Source organism: Carassius gibelio, chromosome A18 (assembly GCF_023724105.1).
Source record: "Carassius gibelio isolate Cgi1373 ecotype wild population from Czech Republic chromosome A18, carGib1.2-hapl.c, whole genome shotgun sequence".
Lineage (NCBI taxonomy): Eukaryota > Metazoa > Chordata > Actinopteri > Cypriniformes > Cyprinidae > Carassius > Carassius gibelio.
The window spans coordinates 22,894,287-22,917,020 of NC_068388.1; the positions used below are offsets into that span (position 1 = coordinate 22,894,287).

The 22,734-nt window shown below is 34.9% G+C and overlaps 1 protein-coding gene across 1 annotated transcript in view; it reads left to right on the forward strand.

Moving 5' to 3' along the window:
- The first annotated feature begins 5,089 nt into the window (after positions 1-5,089).
- Positions 5,090-22,734, forward strand: part of LOC127934586 (xylosyl- and glucuronyltransferase LARGE2s) — an 86,364-nt gene continuing 68,719 nt past the window's right edge. The window contains exon 1 of the mRNA XM_052532069.1: positions 5,090-5,394. The gene's annotated coding sequence lies outside the window, so the exon portion shown is untranslated. The remainder of the gene's footprint in view (positions 5,395-22,734) is intronic.

The window sequence follows — 22,734 nt, forward strand, 5'->3', positions numbered from 1 at the left end:
AAGATTTAGTGAGAATACAGAAGTAGAGGAGTGGTGGAGACTGGGAAGGGACCAGAAGGCAAGATGAACAGCTTCCTTTATGTCGTTTTGGTGCCTTTGTTGCTTTTTTGGAGCATGTGGGTGTTTATCAAGATAAGAGAGAACTTTGTACATGTTTACTCTCTTTGTCTGTCAAATAATGTTTTCATCTGTCAGTTCAGATGCTATTGAATAAGAGCTGGTGTAGTTTATCTGTAACCCAGCACGAGTAGTCTGAAGGCTCTGACATTCTCCCACATGGTTGCGATGTCTTATCATATTTGAGCTGTCTGGAACACACGCTTCACACAGACTGATCAAATTACTACAGTTCTATGAAACTCCCGGTGTCCAATTCACTTACTCTTACTCTGTCATAAAGAGTTCTCTGCTGTTGTTCAGTGAGACGTTTGCTCCAACAGCAGGGGCGGTTTACTTTATAGAGCAAACATAACAAGTGGAAAACAGATTACCCATGACACTCTGTGACTCCCTGTCGCTGCAGCACTGTGAAGAGCACCAGCGCTGTGGCTTACGTTAAAGGAATAGTTCACCAAAAATGAAAATTCTTTTGCCCTCATGTCATACCGAACCTGTATCCTCAGCAATTACAGACAAACACTGTAAAATGTAATAAGTTGAGTTAACTTAAAAAAGTGAGGAAACCGATTGCCTTTAATTTATAAGTAACGTATTACTTTTGAAATGGCAAAACTAAATAGTATTTGTAGACTAAACTTAATTATCAAGTACAATTAAGTGCTGGTGACTCAAAGCATTAGTTGAAGTAACTTATTATTAGTGTTCACTTTACAGTTGATTAAAACAACCAATAACTCAATCGTACAATAAAACATTTGTGTTACTGCAAACACACAGATAACTGATTAAAACAGACATTTTTGTTGTAGGTATAGGGATTTGTCACCCATCAACCTGGATACAACACCCAAAATTCAAATACAGACCTAAGACAGTCTTGTTTCTGCTATTACAAACATATGAAAAACAGAGTAAAAAACAAGTTTAGTTACTAGTTTTGTTTTTTTATCCCGGCTGACAGTTGACTAAATAAAACTCACAATTTATGGCAGAATTGCAGCAATTATGGTTTTGCTTTCTCTATGATATGTATCCAGGATGACAGAATTATGCAACCAAAGTGTAACAACCGACCTACAACAACATTCTTGTTTCTGCCATCAGCTCTAATATGATTAAAACAACAGACGTTTTTTTTTAGTTGTGGGTATAGGGATTTGTTTTAATCAGTCATCCATCAACCTGGATACAACACCCAAAATGCAACAGTAGACACAAGACTAAATCTTTATTATCACTAACAAAAAACACATCTTGACTAAATAAAGTTTTGGTTTTGCATCCAGGTTGGTAGGTGTCTGACTAAAACTACCAAACAATTCAAGACCTACTGCAACACGGTCTTGTTTCTGCCATCAGAAACACAAACAACACATCTTGACCAAAACATCCAAGTTATGCAGCAATTACAGTTTGGTTTTTCTAGGATGTGTAAGTTGATGGATGAAAAAAAAAAAAAAAAAAACTCAACATGCAACAGACTTACAGTAACAAATCCTTGTTACTGCAAACACTAAACATTTTAAATAAAACAGATTTGTTTTCATCAGTCACCCATGAACCTGGATAAAACACTCAACAGACTTACAAAAACATTGTATTTTTCTGCCATCAGAAGCATAAAACAAAAACGGATTAAAACATAAAGGTTTTTAAGTTGTGGGTATTGAAATTTTTAATCAGTCACCCATCAATCTGGATACAACACCCAAAATGCAACAATAGACCTAGGCATTCTTGATTCTGCTATTAAAAGAATATTGAACAAATTCTTGAGTACAAAGCATTTAGTAACTGCAGTTTTGGTTTTGTATCCAGGTTGGCAGGTGACTGATTAAAAAAAAAAAATGCAACAATAGACCTAAAGTAACAAGGTCATGTTTCTGCCATCAGAAACACAAAAACACATTAAAACATCAGTAAGTTTTTTAGTGATTGCAGTTTTGGCTTGAGAGATTTGTGCCCAAGGAAAAGAAAAACATTTTAATGAACTCAAAAGTGTTTTTAAGCTGTGAAAACTACTCCAAATTCAAGAGAATATCTGATATGCGGACGGACATATGTAATTGTTTTAATTAACAGTGGGTTTTCGTTTGTTTACATATTTTAAACTCATTCCATTTTCACATGCAAATATTCTGTATTTACACAATTATCTGTATTTTACTTCAGTTTTTGTTACTCTATCCACCTCTGTAACTTGTCTGTTGACCTAAAACACATTTATCATTAAAGCTAGACGATTACCAATTATTAGATTGCTAAGAGCAATCCAACATCATCATTCATTTTACAATTTATCACAATACAGTTACAACTGTAATAAAATACTTTACATATGTTTTGGTATGTTAGTCAACACATCTACAGGTTAAAAGTACTCTTAAAGTGTACTCCAATTAAGTAACTTTTATTGAATTAATATCATATTATCTGCAACAGTTTTTTTTTTTAAATATGCTTTGCAATTTGAAGTACACTAGAAGCGCATATTCAACACAACTAAGCCTACTTCTTTTACACAATGGCATTTGTTCTCATTTTCAGAAAATTAATCATATAGAAAATACTTTTGGATCTTCTTAGCTCAAATCGTGCTAGTGCGACGTCTCCTGAGGAAATTAATAATTCAATTTCCGTTTTGTCAAACAGATGAAAAAACAGAAATGGTTAGTATATTATACTAAGGTTAGTATATAGAGTGTAAAGACCATCAACTCTAACGTGCAGGGACACTGGCAAGGGATTGCTAACTCTTATACATGCCTTTTTCCTCCCTTCTTTGTCCTCCTCCTTCCCCTCCCCCTGACTTTGCCATGTTCTTCATTAATAAAAATATAACCATCAGTGCACAATTTTTCACACCACAATGTGCCAAGCACATCTTACCAGCAAACATACGCTCGTTCACATCCTTTTCTTCACTCTCTGAGACAGAAGTCTCCAAACTCATCCTTTCTAATCATCCTTCTACTTGTCTGCTTGATCCTATTCCATCTCATCTCCTTTAAGCCATTTCTCCTGCAGTTGAAACTGCACCAACATCGTATAACCCCACTACTTAAGAAACCCACCCTTAACCCATCTCTTTTATAGAACTACAGACTGGTTACCCTTCTTTCTTTCATAGCAAAAACACTTGAATGAGCTGTGTTCAACCAAATATCTGTTTTTTTTTACACAGAACAACCTTCTCGACTGCAACTAGTCTGGTTTCAGAAGTAGACATTCAACCGAGACTTTTTTTCAGTTGTTGAAGCCCTAAGACAAGAGCAGAATCCAAATCTTTAATACTTATATCGCTGGGTCTGTCCACTGCTTTTGACATGGTTAACAACCAGATCCTCTTGTCAACCCCACTGGCAAAGGGCATCCTCCGAAACAGCACTACAGTGGTTTAAGTCTTATCTCTCAGATAGGTCCTTCAAGTTATCTTGGAGAGGTGAGGTGTCCAAGTCGCAACATCTAACTACTGGGGTACCTCAGGGATCTGTTCTTGGACCACTTCTCTTATCTGTCTACATGGCATAACTAGGTTCTGTCATTCAGAAACATGGCTTTTCATACCACTGCTATGCTGCTGACACTCAACTCTACCTCTTATTCCATCCTGATGATCCAACGATTGTTGCTCGCATCTCAGCTTGTCTAACAGACATTTCTTGCTGGATGACGAACCATCACCTTCAACTCAATCTTTCCAAGACAGAAATGCTTGTAGTTCCATGAAACACATTGTTTCATCACATTTTCACCATCCAATTAGTCACATCAGCCATAACTCCTTCATAAACAACCAGAAACCTTGGAGTTATAATTGATGATCAGCTGACTTTCTCAGACCACATTGCTAAAACTGTCCGATCCTGCAGATTTGCTTTATTCAATATTAAAAAGATCAGGCCCTTTCTTTTGGAACATGCTGCACATTTCCTTGTTCAAGCTCTTGTTCTTTACAGGCTGGACTATTGCAATGCCCTCTTGGCAGGTCTTCCAGCCAGTTCTATCAAACCTTTACAGTTAATCTAAAATGCATCAGCAAGATGAATTTGAAGAAGAATGCACTTCACACCTCCGTTTTTCAATTTACATTGGCTACCAATAGCTGCCCGCATAAAATTCAAGGCATTGATGTTTGCCTACAAAACCATCACTGGCTCTGCAACCCTTTACCTAAATTCATCACTTCAGACTTATGTGCTCTCTAGAAGCTTGTGTTCTGCAAGTGAATGTCGTTTTATTGTCCCATCCCAAATAGGCACAAAATCACTTTCACCGACTTTTAAATGAAAAGTTCCTTCCTGGTGGAATGACCTGCCCAACTCAATCCGGGCAGCTGAGTCCTAAGACATCTTCAAGAATTGGCTAAAACACATATCTTCCATCTTTATTTGACCCTTTAACTCTCTCTATTCTAATTCTATTCTTAAAAAAAGAAACTAACACTATAGCTTTTTTAATCTTTTTGTATTCTGTTTTCTTGTTTTATTTATTATACAATTTAAAAAAGGCATCTAACACTAGCTTTCTCTATTATTTTCCTATTCTATCTTTTTATTTTATTTATTTATTTTTCATTTTATTTTTATTTATTATATGATTTAAAAAACCTTGGTACATGTTCTACATTAAGCAAACTGCAACTTTTTATAGCTCTTTTGGTTGATTTTGATTGCTTCCACTGTGCTCATTTGTAAGTCACTTTGGATAAAAGCATCTGCTGAATGACTAAATATAAATATAAATGTAAATGTCACTTGTTTATTACTGACTCATTGAATTGCATAGAATCTCCAGTGAGGCATGAACCACAGAGTACATCACAACATTCAACTCCCTCCCCTTGTGATATATTGGCAGATACAGAGCTTACATGGTAGGCTAATAGTTGCACAGCGGTCCAGACGCTATTTTCAGCCGTCTCTAGTGAGGAGCTAAAGCTTCTCCAGACTGAATATAGCAGCAGTGATTCCCATCAAGGGGCCATTGCTGTCTTAAACTAGCTGCTCTTGAAAAGTGCTTAGAATAGAGCAGAAATATGAGGTTCTTGTCCCCTGACAGCACAGTTAACTGTGCCACAGGCCTTCAGTGGGAAGCAGTTGAATAATTGAGATCTGGAAACAGGTGTGTTTGAAATGTTTCGGCTCAGAGAGGTGGACGCAGATGTTGAGAGATGGTTCTTCAATGAAGTTTAATCGTTGATCTGCAGAGGTGGAATAGATATTTGCAACGCCTTACAAGAAAATTCTCATCTTAAAATTGTTCAAAGAGCAAGTAAGTTCAATACAGGGTTGTTTTCTGATTATGTAATGTTAAAAGATCCTATTTGTTTGGAGATACATCTTGTTTTGTTTTGTTTTGAGATTGCTGTGATGACGCAGGCTTATGTCTAGAAGAAACCAAAGTGAAATCAAATAATGAAAGTCTGTCCGTCTATCTATCTATCTATCTATCTATCTATCTATCTATCTATCTATCTATCTATCTATCTATCTATCTATCTATCTATCTATCTATCTATCTATCTATCTATCTATCTATCTATCTATATTATAATAATAAGCTTAAAAGTTTTGATGGAATGGACTTAGACAGAAATCTCCCAGGTTATATATATAAAAAAACATCTTAATTTGTATTTCAAAGATGAACGGAAGCCTTATGGTTTTGTAATGGTATTTATTGTAACAGCATTCAATTTTGGGTGAACTATAACTTTGACAGTATTCACAACATTTTTACTGCTATCTTTATCAGCATATCAGTCATAATTTTGTATAATCTGAAATGTGCTGATTTATATATTCCAAATGTACTTTTACAATGTTCTGTTAGGAATACCTTTAAATTGAAAGGATTTGTTGCAGTGAGAATTTTATTTTATTTATGTGTAATTTAAATTGTGAACTATTGTACACACCAAAACAGCTTAACTGTGTTTTTTCAATAGTATCTTTTTTTTTTTTTATTATTATGCATTTTTGACCCAGTTCCGCTTTCTTTCTGGAAAATATGGTACTTTCTTTTTTACTTATTTCCAGGTGAAACATGATACAGAGTTGGGTGGGAAATCATTTTATCCATCAGGATTTGATAGGAGTAGTGAAAGACAAGCTGTGATACAGTATTATTAACTAATTTTTCCTTGCTCCTGTAATTAGACAACAGACGTGTTTGTGTGTGTCCTGTGATGGTGCATTTGTTACTTTGCACACTCAGTGGCACTGGGGTCTGTTGGCAGTGATTCATTTGCCATCACTAAGATAGAACGGAACATCAGTGACTCACAGCAGGGCACTAACACAACGTCACAGCGCATGTGTTATGGCAAGAGTATTTTGAGGGGTTGACTGCATCGTCTGATTGTATTTGCAAGGATAATCTCGCATGTTGTGCATACAGAACATCCTGTGAGAAATTTCTTCCCTGAATGACAGATTTTGCACCATCATGGTCCAGGTATTTATGGACGCTGTGGGAGCCATGCATGATGTTCAGATTAACTCTCTGTCTCACCCAAGATTTCTCTTCACCTCTTTTCTTTCACTGTGTTCATGTCCTCATGAGACTTCCAGCTCATCCTTCTCTCAGTTACCCTAACAGTTTTGCCTCATTCTCTCTGTGTCTTCTCGCAGTGTGGGTGATTGGAGCTAGTCTGTCTCGGGGTGGGTTTGTTTGCGTATTGGGGTCTGTTCTCCCCTCTGGTCCTGAAAGACCTTTACACAGAAATGCACTATGATGCTTCAATTCTGCAAAGCTGAACAAAGAGTGGCATGTTTGCATTATGAACTCTCATAGTTTTAATATTGTAATTTTGAAGGTCTCGTATTGTAGTTTTTCAAATATTTTATCTTTATCTTTTCCCTGAGGTCCACTTATACAGTTAGTCAAGGTTTTACATGAATATTTTCCACCCTCTCTATCTGGCTTTTAAAATATTATGGGTTGTTTACTACTGTACCTTTAATACTATGCTATAAATTTATCTTAAATGCATAAAATATTTGCTTTTATATGTGTGAACATATAATGTAATATATAATATTACATATTCTTTTTTTTTTCTTATATATCATCCACCAGACAATTTTAAATTGTTTAGTTGTAAATAACATTAAATTAAATATCTGAACACATTGCACTTTTTTTTTTTAGTATACTAAAGTTTAAGTTAAAGTTAAAACTTATCTTTCATAAAGGTTAACCTTATTTCCACTACGTTATAAGGTCCCAGTGTGTTTTCAAAGTCATGACAAATACATTGAAAGGGCTGGATTGATGTCAAATATCAGCAAAGCTTTTTGGGTGCAATTATTTTCTGTGCCTGTCCTCTGTACACTATATTTTTAACAAAGCAATTGTTATTTCCAAAGCTGTTTTTCTTTGTCAACTCAAGAAATTGGGAAACCCTCAAGCTTTCACAGTTCCTCAACAACTTTCCTTGGGATTGGAAAGAAACCGGTGATTGGATTTCCTTTGAATACTGTAGGTGTTCAGACAAAGTCATTGTTATTGCCATTGGTGTCGATATTTTTTATTTTTTTTTTGGCATGAAAGAACTGGCTTTGGAGGAATCATATTCAAATGAATTTTTCCTCTAAATATTAGATATATTTTAATAGTTTACAGGGCATTTTAGAAGCATTGCGTGCATTTTTTACAGTTAGGATCTGGCATGAATAAAAAAGAAGCAACACAGCAAGTTGTGAACAGCATGAATTATTCAAATAGTGTAATATGCTTTAATAAAATCAAAAACAGTGTGCAACAGAGATTCAGAGTAAAATAATGAGCATTTAGAACAAAGACCTCTCTTTCTGTTTTAGACTCCACTGAAAAAAAGCTTCCCCTTCAGGATCTCGAGCTGTATCGGAAAACATTATGGGAATGCTATCAGCGTGACCGTCTCTGAATCACTTGTGTAATCAGTCCAATAAAAGGGCGAGTGGTATAGGTGGGTGACGTAGCAACCAGGAATCTATAAAAGCACGTGAGGTGGAACCATCATCAGCGTTTAGTCATTCAGCAAGTGCTCTGTCTGTGTGTCGCTATCTGTTTATTAGTCTTATTTAGTGTTGTTTGTCCACTTACAAGCTCCATTAAGTCAAGCTTCAGTCAAAAGAAGCATTTGGGCAAGCAGACAGCATTTAGGCTGTGTGTTCCTCCCTACCTGTGCTATATTTTGGGTGGGGACACACACAGTTTGTGTGTTGTTTGCTTGGGAGTGAAGCAGGCAGAGTCAGCTCTTGAGGGAGCTGACTGCCTGCATAGCGAGCGTTTTGTTACTGCATTGGTTCGCTCTCAGAGGGCTCTCTTGGAGGAGGGAGCCTTCGGTAGAATTTCTCACAGTGCCGGTTCTGCTTTCGCCGAGGGCCAGCTCGCTCTGGGGAAGAGTGGTGTACTCAGCATTACATGGTGCCCATCTCTCCTGAGTGCCCTCAGGAGATCAGTATGCCAAACCCGTCGGTGTTCCAGGCCGGGTTCTACAGCCGGTCCTGTACTTCACAGTCTCAAGGAAGTATGGGGTTGTGTGTATGTGCTTAGTCAGGGAACTGAAGTTCAGCATGCTCACACTCAACAGGTTCTGTCTCAGATAAAGTGTGAAGACTGGTGTCATGATCGATCTAGAAATATGCATACTCTATCCTTCCCCATCATAGGAAGTTCCTGAAGTTGGCTTTTGGGGGCAAAAGCCTAATAATGGTTCTTCCTTTGGCCTTGCATTCTCACCCCACACTTTCACGACTCAAGAACATGGTGAGATGATTGGTTGATATGAACTCAATCAGACTGGATGGCGGTTCAACATTGACACGTCGTTTTCGCTCACAGGAAAGAGCTGGGGTGTGCTTTCTCCAATTCAGAGAACCACTTATCTGGTCGTGATGTGGGATTCAACCATGGTGCAAGCACATATGTCTCCTGCCTGGATTGAATTGATCCTCATGGTCGCAACATTAAAAGAAGGCCGGTCACTCACTCTCAAGCAGTTCCAGACTGCTGGGTCGGATGACAGCTGTATCCAACGTGATAACTCTTGGCCTGCTGTACATGAGACCCCTACAGTGGTGGTACAAGACCAAGGGCTCAAGACTTTGACTAGTCCTTCAGAAAGACAGTAAACAGAGAAAATAAAACATAAACCGAACATAAACACTGAACCGAACAATACACATGTTGGCGTCAAACACTTTTAAGCCGCACAAATGGGCAGCAGACAAACAGGATCTATTCTGGCCTGTTTGCCACACAGTAGACCTTATTTTGACCTTTATTTATTGCAGTTAAAATAACAATAAATAAGTCTTATTTGGACTGCTGTCCCTAACAGTAACCTAATACCACGTAATTTAAGATTTGTTTTGTTCAGTTCAGTTTTTATTTATATATTATAACAATTATAAATAATTATAAATAAATTATTTTATTTATATATAAGGAAAGTATGTTTGCAGCATTAAGATTCAATGATGTCTGTTTTTTATTCAACTGCTAAAATATCATGAATCATTTGGATGCTAAAACTATGGATACTATATACAACACCTGGTGAAACCAGATTGTTGTAAGAGTGCAGAATTTCTGTGTTTCAGTGGAACAAAATGATTTTGTGACTTTTCTCTATCTCATATATTATTTATTTATTTACTTATTCATGGCCTGGAACATTCTGAACCTCTCAGCTACTGTTTACTGTAGTCACGCCAGCGGAAGCTGCATGGTGCTTTTCAACGGGGGGAAACCCAGATGTTATTAATGGACAATGCCTGCGGCACTGCTCATTAAACATTAAACTCTGAAAAGTAAAACTATTTAGAACTTGGTCAAAGTTTGTATTTTTAACATATTTACAAATTATAATATGCAAGAAATATATATCTGAGCACTTGGTTGCCTTTTAGTAATACACACTATTTTAATATCAAACACACCCAACACACACACACGCACGCATGCACGAGCACACACACACACACACACACACTATATATATATATATATATATATATATATATATATATATATATATATATATATATATATATATATATTATATATAAAATGTAAACTTCAGTATTTTTTTAAGAAATTAATATTTTTAATCAGCAAGGATGCATTAAATTGATCAAAATAGCAGGAACAAATTGTCTTTTTGAATATATTCAAATGAAATTTGGTATTTTAAACTGCAGTAATATTTGACAATATTACTGTATTTTTTGATAAAATAAAAGGTTTACACTCAAAAAGTATTTTCACAAAAGCATAAAAAAAATAAATGGTTCCAGACTATATGAATGACCATCAGAGCTTCACTTCCAGGAGCCTTGAGTCTTGACAGATGGATTTCACACTTTAAGTGGTGGAGCTTGTGTCATTGAGTGTATGTCCTGAGTTAAGGGTCAGAGGCGTGCAGACCTGACTGCACAAGTGTAAAAAGAAAACCCCAGACACATGCCATGTCAGTTCCTCTGAGTCCCTCACTGTCTCAGGGTTAAAAACAGACCGTCCGCTGGGAACTTACACAGCAGTAATTGAAGACCACCTACATAGGGTTGTAAATAGAGTTTGAGAGTTGCTATGGTTATTCAAAAGGTCAGGTTGTGTAGTAAAAGTGAATCTGTTATAATGATTTGAATAGAGTTATAATATCATTGTCAGGACTAGAGACATTTAATACAGTTTTCGGAGGTCTAAATCCCTCTTTATGTGTAAAGCTGGGAGAGATCAGATCCCTTCACACATAGCAATTTTTATTTCCTGTCTTGTTTAATATATATGCTGCCACCACATTATCACATCAAAATTTGGTTGCTGCCATATCAAATAAGAGCAATGGTAACACACATTAGATAAAGTGTCGTAGACGGGGGGCATGGATTGGTTACTACAGTTATTCATTCATTTCTTTGGGGAAAATGAGTACAATGAAAAAAAAAATATGGTGTGGTATTTACTTTTACAATTTTTTACTATGAAATTGCTTGTAAAAGTTTACTTATTATATGAATTACTTAAATGAATTGTGACATTTTTATTTTTTATTTATTTATTTTTTTACAATCTAGAAATATGCACTAAAAATAATCCCACCAGGCCAAATTTATTCACTGTAATTTTACTGTAAATACTTTGCATTTGTTTGTGAAATTTACTTGCAATTTCTGAGTGAAAAATGTTTCAAAGAAATGGCAAGTTACACATTATTCAAGTTCTGAAGCAGAAAAACTGAAATAGTATTTTCTTAACATACTCCAATTATCTTTATTTACAAAGAAAACATTTACAGTCTAGAAATATGCAATATTATATATGAATATGAGTACATCAGCATATATAAAAATTAAAGTCAACTTTTAAAAGCCTTCAAATAATTTTTAGTTTTTAAAACATCTAAATATGTCTTTCAAATGACCATCAATGAAGAAAGATAGCTTTTAGCCTCATAATGGTAATTTCTGTATCTACCAGTATGAGCCGACTGGATCATGCTAATCTGCTAAACTTTGACCTCTTGGACTGTAACTAAGGAAACATGTCAAGTGGCGTGACACTGTGTTGTGGAAACGGTTCATATAGGTGCTTTGGTCTGACATCTGCAGAGAGTGATAGCCAGAGGCATATTTGAGCTCAGAATGTCATTATCTTTAATGAGACTCACAAATGTGTTGCTCTTTTCTCAAAGGCTATTTGGTTTAATTGTGTTTACTCTTGGTATTGGTTATACAGTAGGTCAGAGTAAACAGCCCACTGTTCACTCATAATTCACAGCCCAATTTACGAACTGGGAAATTTTATAATGCAATATGTAGTGTGGCAAATAAGGGATATTGTGTGGAAAAAGCCATATATATGGCCTATTATATGCTATATAGATGCCATACTTCAAAGGAATTCTGCAGAATGTCAACTGCAGCATAAAATATCATCCACAGCCTTCTGTGACTGATTATGATCTTCAATTTGACCCATCTAATTTCACAGAAAAGCAATATCACATGTAATTTCATCTCTTTCTATACAGGTGGACTTTATTTCCCTTAAAGTGGCACCCTAAACTGTTTGTTGGTGTTATATATCTTGGAATTGAGTTATCTTTACCATCTTCATATCAGAGCAATGGGGAAGCGTATAGCCCAATGAAACCACATTTCATGCTTATATGGAAATGATATGATGTCCATGGTGAAAGACAAACTAACTTGGATAGATAGTTGACATGCTGTATGCAATCTAAAAGGGACAGTCCACCCCAAAATAAACATTCTGTCATCATTGACTCATCTTAAGCTGTCTAAACCTGACTTTCTTTTCTCTAAAGAAGACAAATATTGTAAAGAATGTTGGTAACCAAAAAAATTTCAGGTCCCATTTTGTCCATACTTTGGAGTCACAAAACCAGAATGACAGAATTAAAATTTTTGGGTTTAAACAACACTGAAGTTGATTGTAAATTAATTAAATAATTTTTGTTAATATATATTAATATATATTGTATAATATATTAATTAAATTAATATTTATATATATATATATATATATATATATATATATATATATATATATATATATATATATATATATATATATATATATATATATATATATATATATATATATATAGTATTTGCCATACAACAGGGTTAAGTGAATTGATAGATAAATAAATTGATAAATAAATAAATAATGATTAAACAAATCATAATAAATAAAACGTAACCAGTCGTGAAAAAAATGTAAAAAATTTATGCCAAATAACATTTTATATTATGTAACAAATATCTATTTGCATTCATTTTATGACACTCAGTAAATAATATTCTATTCTATTCTATTCTATTCTATTCTATTCTACAATTAAATATAACAATATGTTTGAATTGCATTGTCCTATCCTAACTTTATATGCAGGGACAACTATAAGTAGGCTATTCATAATGTGATTTAAAAGAAAGAAAGAAAAAAAAGGATTATTAAATAAATAAATAAATAAAAAGCTAAAGACTTGGGTACATGTGCAAAGTGAATAAACAGTGAATAAACAGTGCTTTCTTCCACTCATAATACCCATGACTGAAGTGCCCTTGAGCAAGGCACTGAACCCCCAGTTGCTCCCTGGATGCTGGATCTATAGCTGCTCACTGCTCCGGGTGTGTGTTCACTTCTCACTGCTCTGTGTGTGTGCACTTGGACGGGTTAAATGCAGAGCACCAATTCTGAGTATGGGTAACCATAATTGGCAAATGTCATGACTTTCACTTTCATTACAGGACCAAATATAGTAATATCAGCTAATTTTGACCTTGTGGTTACATTTTTATTGGTCTCCATGAAGAAAAAAGCTTATAAATCATACAGATTGAAGATCTTTTAAAATCTAAAATTGGGTGGGAGACATGACATGCAATTCTACCTGTCCATGATGTCATAACCTAATAAAAATGAGTATTTGTTAAAAATATATATCTTCGTGTTGTTCCTCTGACAAGATATGATTACAGCATACCATAGCTGTAGTTGGTGTTTAAAGACCTCTACTTCAAATTTTTATCTAAACATCAAATTTGTCATGTGGTGTGACTGTCCGGGGTATGTGTGACCTTACTAATATGACATTATATATCAGCATAGTATAAATAATTGATAGATTTACAGTTTAAGTAACAGAATTAGGCTATTTCAACAGACACAGAAAGTGTTGATGTCTGTGTATGATTTTAAAGCAAGTTATGGCCAAATACATTTTGTCAGTAAAAATATCAAGAACTGAGTTCTGGCTTTTTAATTTTTAATTGAAAAGCTCTTTATCTGATATGCTCACTAGTGGTCAATGTTTTGTGTCTTATGGTGTGACATTTTTTACATATAAATTAAACACTTTTATACAAATTTTACTTATTAATTCTTAAAAATCATCCCTGCCATGTGGTAATTTACATGCTAAGTATGAGCTAGCTGTTTTTAGTTAACCAAGAGATTAGCTTAACTGAACAAAACATCATATGGTGTGACACTGTATCATATGGTGTGACTGTTTTTCTAAGTCACACCATATATATTTGTCACACAATATTACATACACCTTTTTAAATGATAAATAAATAACTATTCAAAACATATTCAATGAATGTAATAATGAACATTAAATTACCTATACAATTAATGTATTTCTTTTCAATTTTATACTTAATTTAACCATGTTTTACCATATTTGCAATGCTTTGTCTATTAAAGGATGCAATGTTTTGTCTGTCAGGCAGAAATCTCAGGTAAAGAGAGGACAAAAAACAAAAAAACAAAATTCAGGGAAAGACGCAATGCTGACCATGCAAGGATAGAGGAGGTCTCAAGATTCATTGTATAATTCATAGGGAAATGATACTAATTACTAATTTAATTTTTTTTTTTTTTTACTAATATCTATGAATTTTTTAATCTAAAACATTCAACTAATCATAAATTGATTAGTTTTTTTTTATTGTTGAACAATTAGAATTGTTGTTACAACACACACTCTCCTCTAATTTTAAATTGTTTATGTTGAATGTTATGAAATGAGATGGTGTTTGATTTACTCATATTTCTGAGTTTCTTATAATTTAAAAGTTTTAAGACAATGTTAGTATGTTTTTTTTTTTTTTGTCTTGTTAATGTTAACTGAATTGAATTAATTGAATGCAAATAAAATACAGTTTTTTGCGTTGACAAATTGTGGAGAGGCGCAGTTCATCATATAGCGTGACACTATATAATTTGGTGTGACATTCAGAATTGTGCCAGTAAAAATACTTTCTTAATTATAAATCATAAAAAAGTCAGTGGAACACAAGAGAAATAGTATCAGCAAGAGTCACAAGCATTTTCATAGATTTATAACAGGGTTTAACATATTTAATCTAAAATATCTGGAAAGGCTGAGAAGAGATGACTTACTTTGCATGATGATTTAGAAAAACAATACAAAATCTAATGAATCTGCACAAAATAAATGTTTAATCTTAAGATAGTAATGATAACCATTTATGCTGAAATTAGTTACTTAGGCAGAGGTATATTCCATTTTCATTTTATATAGAATAACTTTTACGTCACACCATATGACAATTTTAGGCACGAATGCAACAAATTGGTGAATAAATCCAATTTCAAATAGAAAATCTAAAAGACCATATATACTTTGGGAAATGCAAGAGTCAGTACAACACAACTCAATATTTTTTATGCCTAATATTTGAAGTAAAAAAGAACAACTTTTTTCAGGCTTATATGTCTCCCACCGAAATGCAGAACGTTTTGTGTGAGGGATAGGTTTAGAGTTAGGGTAAGACGATAAAAAATACAGTTTGAACATTAATGAAAACCATTATGTCTATAAAGAGTCTGCATAAAACATAGAAACTTAACATGTGTGTGTGTGCTCCTCAAATTTGTCTAATGAAGATAGCAGCCAACGTCTCTTAATCACAGTTATTCTCCAATCTGGTCCGACACTGTTTCACTGTGACTTTCTTTGAAGTCGGTCCACTCTCCATAATGTTGTTGTTTACACAAAATGGCCCCATGTCATCGACGGTTGTCATGGGAACAGCACATTCGGCCCTGAGGCTTTGTATTATGAAGACGAAGGACAACTCTGTGTTGTTAGGTCTGTTTCTTACGTAAATTGATTATGTTCTGGATTAAATTTTTTAAAAAAAAAATATTACATTCCCCCCACAACAAGAAAGCCAATCATAAAACACAAAGAAAATCGGCCATGTTATCATACTGCAAGCTAAACATGCTTTTACACTATTCATTTTGGAATTGATTGCGATAGCGTCAGGTTTTTGGTCTGTCCTCAGATGAGACTGTGCTCTGACAGAATCTTCTGAAAGCGTCTATTGTAAAACTGCATGTGTCTTACCTGAAATCCATCAGGGATACATCCAGAGTGATGTTCATTAAACACGACAGCTGTGTGTTTCTCTATTCTTAGTTGTCATTTTCAGAGCCCACCACAAATAACAGGAGTTGTCAGAGACGTCAGTCAAAATGACACAACGCTACAGAAATATTAATCTAACACACAAAATCCTCAAAAAATGTCACCGTTTCTTGAAAGTTTTGCTCAGGCTATAGACTTTGAATCAATACGCAGTAAAAAGTGAAGACTTCCTGTTTGTTTTGTTGCCATTTCTGACATCAAATGATGTACCAGCAATTTAGTAATTCATTTGAATGCAACAACTGTGAATTCGCAAGCAGTTCTTGAACATTTAACAAATATAATTTATTCCAACTATCAGATATCAGTTGTCTCTTCCAGACATCAGTTAGCAATCAGTTAGTCCTGCTTGTCCAGCATGGTCTTGAGAGTATTTGTAAAATATGTCTATAAAAAAATATACAGTGCATGTAGTTTCTGCAACTGTAAATTTGTAATGTCATTGTTTAGATCTATCAAAGAGTACAACAATATAAGTATATGTACCTGTAAATGTTACGTATGAAGTACTAGTTTCAAAAGTGATCTCAGCAGCTATGCTCAGATTTGCCAAGATACTAAAGTATGCTTACAAAGATTAATGAGCTATGCTATTCACATTACTTTGTCTGATGCTCCAGAAAGAAACAAGATGCATTAAGAGCTGGGGGGTGAAAACTTTAGGAATTTGAAGATCAATGTAAATTGTACTTATTTGTGTACCGGGAAACATACAAGTATCTTCTGCTGCTTACGAAGGGCAGAACTAAATGTAAAAAAAAATGATATTTCAACAAAACAAGACAAATTTAGCCATCTTCATTGTGTTCAAAAGTATTCACCCCCCAGCTCTTAATGCATCTTGTTTCCTTCTGGAGCATCAGTGAATGTTTGAATCTTTTTTAATAGTTGTGTTTGAGTCCCTCAAATGTCCTCAGTGTGATAAAATGCATCTCAAAATCATGAAGTCCCTGCTGGAAAGGGTTCAAAAATGCAAAGATGCTGGAAAACTGAAGAATCTGCAGGACCTTAAAGATTTTTCTGAAGAACGCAGCTCAGTTTAACTGTTCAGAACAAACAAGGGACTCATGCACAACCATCACAAAACAGAAAGACAGACAAGGATCATCAGGTAACAGAACACAGTACTAAGAACCAAAGGTTCCCAAAATTTTGAGTGGGGTTATTTTAATAATTTCAGCACTTTTTTGTCTTTTTTGACTAAATGTTAATATCTTTAATGTACAATATCGTACTCAGGACAGTACTAAATAAAATATAACATGCATTTAGTATGATCTCTCTTATTTTTTGAAAATTACTCGCATTTTCACAGATTCTGCAAAGGGTGCCCAAACTTTCGAGCCCACACACACACACACACACACACACACACACACACACACACACACACACACACATATATATATATATATATATATATATATACAATACAGACCAAAAGTTTTGACACACCTTCTCATTCAAAGAGTTTACTTTATTTTCATGACTATGAAAATTGTAGTTTCACACTGAAGGAATCAAGGGCTGTTTGACCAAGAAGGAGAGTGATGGGGTGCTGCGCCAGATGACCTGGCCTCCACAGTCACCGGACCTGAACCCAATCAAGATGGTTTAGGTGTGAGCTGGACCGAAGACAGAAGGCAAAAGGGCCAACAAGTGCTAAGCATCTCTCGGGGAACTCCTTCAAGACTGTTGGAAGAGCATTTCAGGTGACTACCTCTTGAAGCTCATCAAGAGAATGCCAAGAGTGTGCAAAGCAGTAATCAAAGCAAAAGGTGGCTACTTTGAAGAACCTACAATATGACATATTTTCAGTTGTTTCACACTTTTTTGTTATGTATATAATTCCATATATAATTCCACATGTGTTAATTCATAGTTTTTATAGTTGATTTTGTTTTTTTTTCCATCGACTTAAAACTTTTGCTAGTGCTTCCTGCTTATCCAACATAATGTTGTGAGTATTCATAAAACAAATCTATAAAATTGTATAAGCTCATTTTGGAAAAAAACGTCATAATAAATAATCATAGGTACAAACAATATAAACATAAATAATTAAATCATTAAAGTTTCAGGAAAAATGGCCCTTACTGACGATTCCTGCTTAAATAAAGTGATTTTGAGAATTTAAATTAATTCTATTAAAAAAAAGAAAAAGAAAAAAAAAACATTAAAAAGTATCTACAAATAGTGTACTCTAGAAATATGCAATAATGTCTATGTTTTAGATACTGCTATTCATATCTTTTAGCATCTATCCAAAAAATACAAATATATACCAATAAATGCTGCGAACATAGGGTTTCAAGAGCAATCTTAGTAACTGTGCTCAGATTTTTCCAAGACCAAATAATTATTTTTATTATATGCTGTATGCCAACAATTTTCTTTCTCCTAAGGAATTGCAAGAGGAACATTTAAGGGAAGGTAGATACTCCACTTTAGATAGCTCTTTTCTATCCTCTATCCAGTCTCCTGAGGTGTGAATAACCAACTGCAGAGGCTGCGGATGACCTGTTCTGTATTTTATTTTATGGCAATATTTGTAAACTCTCATGGATGACTTGCTGATCCTAAGTGCTGATGTACTTGAGGTGCTGATGAGGGTCACAACGTCCCCAATTTGCAATCAAAGTGAACTCTCGAGATGTCATTAAGTGAGTCAGTGCAGCACACAATCAGGGACCGATCAGCCCTCGAGTGACCGCTGGAGTGAAAGGTGACCCTTCGGACTTCATTTGGCCCATGATCACTGAAATTTTTACATCCCCTTGCAGTACTTATTGTCAGGAAAACAAACATAAAAATGTAACTTACGAATTTTTAACATGCACAAAATTCAAATATTGCACAAAACATTTGCGAATGAGAACCGTTTCCATCCAATGAGTCAAAGAGAACAAAATCATCACTTTCTGATAAACTGGCACTATACATCACTTAGAAAAGTGAAGAATCTACTGAATATAATAATTTTCCTATATAATGAATTACTTGCACCTCAGAATGGGCAGATGAAACACAATTAATGTGGTTATTGCTTTCAGAGGTTGAGGCTGCTGTTTGGGAACGCAGTGGTTTAGCAGTTCTGGGAGGCAATTATGATGACAGACTTTACTCTGTCATTTCTGATTGACCTTGTAATAACATTTCAGATGGTGTGGAACAAGATCGGTCAGCTGGTTAGTCATGATTTACCATTCCATAGCGCAAAGTCACATCACTTTTTGATGCGCTAGGAGGAATTTATTTACTCTCTATGTGTGAATGATACTCAGACTGTCTCTGGGAATGACTTACTCTCATGTCACATTTCATGCTCTATTAGAGCCACTGCCAGCATCTTTGAGGAGGAGCGAGAGCCGTGATTGAGATCAGATATATAACGAGATAGGCTGTCAGGATTCTGTCTATACGCGTGTTGAAGTGCTATACTATAGCTTGAAATGCTTTACTATAGAAATCAGGCCTAACACACCTTTATTGATTGAAATATGAGAAAAGTAATATAAGCTACATTACACTGCCGTTTAGAAACCCTAGACATGCATTTCAATTCAATTATGGTTAAATTTCTTGCTTGCCACCGGTTTGATTGACGTTGCTGATTTATGCACAGGAAACATTTAAGTATATAATCATATTAGCATTCAAATGAAGCCACATTGCAGCTTTTCACAATGAGGAACTTGCTAAATTTTCATCACAGCTCCTCAATTATTCATTTTCAGTGTTTCATATTGCATTTAATCTTGTTTTTCAGAGAAGCTTACTTTTTAACTTTGAGAGGCATGTCTGAGCACCGAGTTATTAACTATGGGAGGGAAAGAAAATGAATGTAACCCATTTAGCGGAAGGCACAATTCGCTGCCATCCGCTGCAGAGAGAGACAGGTTGAATGGTGTCTTTTAACATTAACTCAGCAGGCCTAACAAATTATGTCTATAGGTGCTCTCAAACGTTTCTTCAGCAAATGTTTTCTGAGTCATCCATTTCAACTTTATTCTGTTTAAAAAAAATGCAGATAGCTAGTATAAGGGAAAGAAGGTTACTGGCTTCATGCAGGGATTGTCACTGACCCTAGGAGAAGACTTCACTAGTTTTCACACATTTTATTGTCATTTCACGCTGAATTATTTGTGAGGAACCAAAGTATCAAGTGTTGGTCCTCACACACATGGCTGTGCATATTTGTGTAAAGTTGCGTAACCTTATTTTGCCACTCAAGCAGATATTTTCCCCCTCTGCTGTGTGTTCGTGTCCTCAATTTAATGATAGAGGGAAAGCATTTGGATCAGTTTCGTTTAATGCTTTTGCCTTAGATATTTCTTAAAGCAACAGTGCTTCACTCTTTTGCACCTTGTACCCCCAGGGCTTTCCCTGCTGAATTATTCAATCAGTGAGCAGGGAAGCGTGAGAAGCAATAAGTGGTTAAAAAAGATGCCAAAGTTTTCTACCTGAATGAGTGCTTCACTTTCTGTGTTAGGACTCACTCAGGCAAATAGACTCTTTCTTCTGACCGAGCTGACCCTGTACTCCCCTTTTACAGTTCTTTACATCTAGTACACTTCACTAACAATCAGGCAATGTCTCCTCGCCCTCTGCAGTACGGGATACAAAGCACTTTTGATTAAAGTGAAACGCAAAACCAAACAAAACCCTTTATATTTGGCCACAGAAGTGGAGAAAGTTTCTGAAAATAGGTCGCAGCACTCAAAAATGGATCCATAAAGTTTAACTCTGAGGAGGACTTGTTTTAAGGAGTAATTCTCCTAAAATATGTTATTTTTGTCTGTGGAACATAAAGGCAGAATGAATGAGGAATGACATCAAGAACATCAATTCTGCACAGTGTGTCTGTGCACCATTTTCCAATTTTGACACAAAACAGACTAGTAAGTAATACTCTCTTAAAATATTAGTTGATCTGACCTTTTGACCTCTAAAATATTATATCTCCTCAAAAACTTAATATTGATGAATTATAATTCTTGATACTTGTAAAACAAATAGTTTTAATAAGCCTTGTCAATGTGTTTAATTAATGTGTTTAATTGATATGCTTATTAAAGAACAGTAAAGACATTTATAAAGTTACAGAAGGTTTCTATTTCAGAAACTTTTGTATTTTCTATTCATTAAAGAACCATAAAAAAGTAGTGTGGTTTCTACAAAAATATGAAGTAGCACAACTGTTTTTATCACCGAATCAGCATATTAGTAAATTCAGCTTTGCCATTACAGGAATAAATTACATTTTAAAATATCTTAAAATGTAACATTTTATGCAAATAGAAAAGTTATTTTGAATTGTAAGAATATTTCAGAAAATTACAGTTTTTTTTTTTTTTTTTTTTCATGTTTAGATTTTTTTTTTTTTAAGACTTCTTTCAAAAAGGTGGGGAAATCATCTGCTACATTAAAATCTATCGTCTTTTTTACTTGATTACACCACATTTTTAAACTCATTTAAACTTTTGTTGAAAATAATGTTTTCAAAAACATGCAAAACTAATATGATTTTCTTAGAATTTTCAATTTCCTTTATTGTGGATGCTCTTATATGTATTTGATGCAAATAACTATTACCTGGCTTCAGAAGACTTGGAATATAAAAATTTGAATAACCTTTATGGTGCTTTTTGCTCATTTTTCTTTTTGAGTTTAACTGATTTTAAACACAGCATGCGTGAAGATTCTTCAGATTCTCCTTTTGTGTTTCACAGAAAAAAACGCCACCTAAGAATAGGTTGAGGGCGTGTCAATTTGGGTGTACTGTCCCTTTAAAAGTGTTTGTCTGACAGCAAACTTATGCTTGATGGCAGTGTGTAGCCATGCACTGTGCACGTCCTACTGATACTTCTCCAAGACACTAGAAATGATTTATTACACAGCAACTGCAAATGCAGGAGGATTCGAGGCAGTTAAGGACGCTGGCACAACAAGGCCAAGTATTGCTGTGAGTTTTAGGAAACACAGGAAGAGTCTCAAGAGGCGCATTGATGTAGTTAAAGTAGGTCAAATGTCAGCAGATAGCTCCATATTTACTGACCAATGAGCACTAGGCACTGATACGATGAGCTGACTAAATGGGCACAACAGATATTAAATCCATCCCTCCCTGGTAATCAAGCACATTCCCCTTCCCCTTGTGAAGTAAGAAAGATATTTTCAGTTAGCGAGTTTTAGGTTGCTAAGTGACAACTTGTTAAAGTGTTTGCAGGTGGAGAGACTCTCTCAAATCGAAAACTCACAGCAGGACCGGCAGCGCTGGAGTTATAAGCTGATTCATTCCTTTTATTCCTCTGTTGCTGTGAACTCTATCTGATCTATAAGAGGTGGCGGAGTTGACCTTCTCTCGCATTTCTATTAACTTCCTTTCCTTGCTATAGAAGAACCTGTCTATTGCCCAGCTGAGATTTTTCTTTACACAATTTCAGAGTTGAGGTGCAGTGTGTATACTGTGTCCCAGAAAGCATTAGGGTTTTATTTCCTTTGAAAAGTTGTTTGTTTACTTCAGTTAAGTTCTGTGTAAATGGATTTGGTAAGCTGCAAGTAGTCAACTGTTATTTCCATGTCCAGAGTCATCTTTACCCAAGTAATATACATACCAGGAAAAA